Source organism: Lissotriton vulgaris, chromosome 6 (genome assembly GCF_964263255.1).
Source record: "Lissotriton vulgaris chromosome 6, aLisVul1.2, whole genome shotgun sequence".
Classification (NCBI taxonomy): domain Eukaryota; kingdom Metazoa; phylum Chordata; class Amphibia; order Caudata; family Salamandridae; genus Lissotriton; species Lissotriton vulgaris.
In genome coordinates this window covers 990,213,206-990,218,032 of record NC_141694.1, presented here as the reverse complement: position 1 = coordinate 990,218,032, position 4,827 = coordinate 990,213,206, and positions in this window count along the sequence as shown.

The following is a 4,827-nucleotide window of genomic DNA, read 5'->3' as shown; positions in this document are numbered from 1 at the left end:
CCGGGGCTCCGGGGCTCCAGGGCTCCAGGGCTCCAGGACTGCAGGGCTCCGGGGCTCCGGGGCTGCAGGGCTCCGGGACTCCAGGGCTCCAGGGCTCCCGGGCTGCAGGGCTCCGGGGCTGCAGGGCTCAGGGACTGCAGGGCTCCGGGGCTCCTGGGCTCCAGGGCTCGGGTACTGCAGGGCTCCGGGGCTGCAGGGCTGCGGGGCTCCGGGGTTGCAGGGCCCGGGACCCATGGAGCCCGTCTCGGGTATTTTGCATGCCGCGGGCCGGAGGAGGGAGCCCCGGATGCCTGGGAGGTGTTGCTTGGGAACACAGCCCATCTGGTCCCCGGCAGAGAACCCCCCGCCCGGGAGGGTGTCCGGGCATACCCTTGCCCCTAGTAATCCGTAAGAAAATTACCCCCCTTTCTTGTAATCTGTGCCCTCAAGGTGACAGAGGGGACCCAGGGCGCAAACGTGCCCGACCTCCTGGAGCCCTGCCTGGGATCCGGGAGGCAAATGGCACCTCATCGGGACTTCCAGGGAAGCCCGGCCATCTGGTCGCCCCATAGGAAAGCATTGGGCGCGACCAGATGGGCGAGGCGAGAGGGGCGACCAGATGGCCGGGACCGAAATGACGCCAATCTGTTTTCCCCGAGCCTCCGCGGGAGGGCTCCCGCCTGCCCTTGCAGAGCTCCGGGGCTGCAGTGCTCCGGGGCTCCGGGGCTCGGGAACTGCAGGGCTCCGGGGCTGCAGGGCTCTGAGGCCTCCAGGGCTCGGGGACTGCAGGGCTCCGGGGCTGCAGGGCTCCGGGGGCTGCAGGGCTCCGGGGCTCGGGGACTGCAGGGCTCCAGTGCTCAGGGACTGCAGGGCTGCGGGGCTTCAGAGCTCCGGGGGCTGCAGGGCTCCGGGGCTCCAGGGCTCCGGTACTGCAGGGCTCCAGGGCTGCAGGGCTCCGGGGCTGCAGTGCTCTGTGGGCTCCGGGGCTCGGGAACTGCAGGGCTCTGGGGCTGCAGGGCTCTGAGGCCTCCAGGGCTCGGGGACTGCAGGGCTCCGGGGCTGCAGGGCTCCGGGGGCTGCAGGGCTCCGGGGCTCGGGGACTGCAGGGCTCCAGGGCTCAGGGACTGCAGGGCTGCGGGGCTTCAGAGCTCCTGGGGCTGCAGGGCTCCGGGGCTCCAGGGCTCGGGTACTGCAGGGCTCCAGGGCTGCAGGGCTCCGGGGCTGCAGTGCTCTGTGGGCTCCGGGGCTCGAGAACTGCAGGGCTCCGGGGCTGCAGGGCTCTGAGGCTACCCTTGCTCCTAGTAATCCGTAAGAAAATTACCCCCCTTTCTTGTAATCTGTGCCCTCAAGGTGACAGAGGGGACCCAGGGCGCAAACGTGCCCGACCTCCTGGAGCCCTGCCTGGGATCCGGGAGGCAAATGGCACCTCATCGGGACTTCCAGGGAAGCCCGGCCATCTGGTCGCCCCATAGGAAAGCATTGGGCGCGACCAGATGGCCGAGGCGAGAGGGGCGACCAGATGGCCGGGACCGAAATGACGCCAATCTGTTTTCCCCGAGCCTCCGCGGGAGGGCTCCCGCCTGCCCTTGCAGAGCTCCGGGGCTGCAGTGCTCCGGGGCTCCGGGGCTCGGGAACTGCAGGGCTCCGGGGCTGCAGGGCTCCGGGGGCTGCAGGGCTCCGGGGCTCGGGGACTGCAGGGCTCCAGGGCTCAGGGACTGCAGGGCTGCGGGGCTTCAGAGCTCCGGGGGCTGCAGGGCTCTGGGGCTCCAGGGCTCGGGTACTGCAGGGCTCCAGGGCTGCAGGGCTCCGGGGCTGCAGTGCTCTGTGGGCTCCAGGGCTCGGGGACTGCAGGGCTCCGGGGCTGCAGGGCTCCGGGGGCTGCAGGGCTCCGGGGCTCGGGGACTGCAGGGCTCTGGGGCTGCAGAGCTCCGGGGGCTGCAGGGCTCCGGGGCTCCAAGGCTCAGGTACTGCAGAGCTCTGGGGCTCCGGGGCTGCAGGGCTCTGGGGCTGCAGGGCTCCCGGGATCCAACCGGCCCGGGGAGATCAGGGAGTCTGCCCAGGCACGAGGGACCCCTGTCCCGGGCACACGGACCCTCAGGACGTGCCCCCGTTTTCCACTTTTTTTTTCTCCAAAATTCTGCGTAGTGTGCGTAGTGGCACTACGCCCAGCCCTACCCAAAATCTTACTACGCAGTGGAAAGGACTTAGTCAGCCACCCCCCCACCTGGCCCGGTCCCTGCTTCTGATCCCAGCCAGGTTGGGGGAGCCTCCCTTGGCCCAATGGACCCCATCACGGTCACCCAGACACTCGCTAGGCCGCAGGGTCAATTAGGGGTGGGCAGAAAACTACGCTCTGACAGCGTAGTGGATGAAGCCAGCCACACCTGCTCCCCGGGCCCGGTCCAAGCTTCCGTAACCCTAGCCAGGCCGGGGAGAGCATACCCGGGCCCCAATGGAGCACCTTCCCCAGCGCCTGGACCCTCTGATGGCTTGCAGGATGGGAGGGCTCACGCACCCCGGGGGCGGCCAGACGGAGCTCAAGCCCCAGGCCCGTTCCCAGCTTCTGAACCCTAGCCAGGCTGGGGAGAGCCTCCCTGGGCCCCAATGGAGCCCCATCCCCAGCGCCCGGACCCTCTGATGGCTTGCAGGACAGGGGGGGCTCACGCACCCCCGGGACGGCCGGACGGAGCTCAAGCCCTGGGCCCGGTCCCAGCTTCCGAAACCTATCCAGGCCAGGGAGAGCCTTCCCGGGCCCCAATGGAGCCCCGTCCCCAGCGCCCGGGCCCTCTGATGGCTTGCAGGACGGGGAAGCTCACGCATCCCGGGGCCGGCCGGACGGAGCTCAAGCCCCGGGCCCGGTCCCAGCTTCCGAACCCTAGCCAGGCCGGGGAGAGTCTCCCTGGGCCCCGATGGAGCTCCGTCCCCAGCGCCCGGGCCCTCTGATGGCTTGCAGGACGGGGGGCTCACGCACCCTGGGGCCGGCTGGGCGGAGCTCAAGCCCCGGGCCCGGTCCCAGCTACCGAACCCTAGCCAGGCCGGGGAGAGCCTCCCTGGGCCCCGGTGGAGCCCCGTCCCCAGCGCCCGGACCCTCTGATGGCTTGCAGGACAGGGGGTCTCATGCACCCCGGGGCCGGACGGACGGAGCTCAAGCCCCGGGCCCGGTCCCAGCTTCCGAACCCTATCCAGGCCAGGGAGAGCCTCCCCGGGCCCCGGTGGAGCCCCGTCCCCAGCACCCGGACCATCTGATGGCTTGCAGGACGGGGGGCTCACGCACCCCGGGGCCGGCCGGACGGAGCTCAAGCCCCGGGCCCGGTCCCAGCTTCCGAACCCTAGCCAGGCCGGTGGGAGCCTCTCTGGGCCCCGGTGGAGCCCCGTCCCCAGTGCCCGGGCCCTCTGATGGCTTGCAGGATGGGGGCTCACGTACCCCGGGGCCGGACGGACGGAGCTCAAGCCCCGGGCCCGGTCCCAGCTACCGAACCCTAGCCAGGCCAGGGAGAGCCTTCCCGGGCCCCAATGGAGCCCCGTCCCCAGTGCCCGAGCCCTCTGATGGCTTGCAGGACGGGGGCTCACACACCCCAGGCCCGGCCGGACGGAGCTCAAGCCCCGGGCCCGGTCCCTGCTTCCGAACCCTAGCCAGGCCAGGGAGAGCCTCCCTGGGCCCCGGTGGAGCCCCGTCCCCAGTGCCGGGACCCTCTGATGGCTTGCAGGACGGGGGGCTCACGCACCCTGGGGCCGGCTGGGCGGAGCTCAAGCCCCGGGCCCGGTCCCAGCTACCGAACCCTAGCCAGGCCGGGGAGAGCCTCCCTGGGCCCCGGTGGAGCCCCGTCCCCAGCGCCCGGACCCTCTGATGGCTTGCAGGACAGGGGGTCTCATGCACCCCGGGGCCGGACGGACGGAGCTCAAGCCCCGGGCCCGGTCCCAGCTTCCGAACCCTATCCAGGCCAGGGAGAGCCTCCCCGGGCCCCGGTGGAGCCCCGTCCCCAGCACCCGGACCATCTGATGGCTTGCAGGACGGGGGGCTCACGCACCCCGGGGCCGGCCGGACGGAGCTCAAGCCCCGGGCCCGGTCCCAGCTTCCGAACCCTAGCCAGGCCGGTGGGAGCCTCCCTGGGCCCCGGTGGAGCCCCGTCCCCATTGCCCGGGCCCTCTGATGGCTTGCAGGATGGGGGCTCACATACCCCGGGGCCGGACAGACGGAGCTCAAGCCCCGGGCCCGGTCCCAGCTACCGAACCCTAGCCAGGCCGGGGAGAGCCTCCCCGGGCCCCGGTGGAGCCCCGTCCCCAGCACCCGGACCCTCTGATGGCTTGCAGGACGGGGGGCTCACGCACCCCGGGGCTGGCCGGATGGAGCCCAAGCCCCGGGCCCGGTCCCAGCTACCGAACCTTAGCCATGCCGGGGAGAGCCTCCCCGAGGCCCCGGTGGAGCCCCGTCCCCTGCGCCGGGACCCTCTGATGGCTTGCAGGATGGGGGGCTCACGTACCCCGGGGCCGGCCGGACGGAGCTCAAGCCCGGGCCCGGTCCCAGCTTCCGAACCCTATCCAGGCCAGGGAGAGCCTTCCCGGGCCCCAATGGAGCCCCGTCCCCAGTGCCCGAGCCCTCTGATGGCTTGCAGGATGGGGGCTCACGCACCCCAGGCCCGGCCGGATGGAGCTCAAGCCCCGGGCCCGGTCCCTGCTTCCGAACCCTAGCCAGGCCGGGGAGAGCCTCCCTGGGCCCCGGTGGAGCCCCGTCCCCAGCGCCGGGACCCTCTGATGGCTTGCAGGACGGGGGCTCACGCACCCCAGGCCCGGCCGGCCGGACGGAGCTCAAGCCCCGGGCCCGGTCCCTGCTTCCGAACCCTAGCCAGG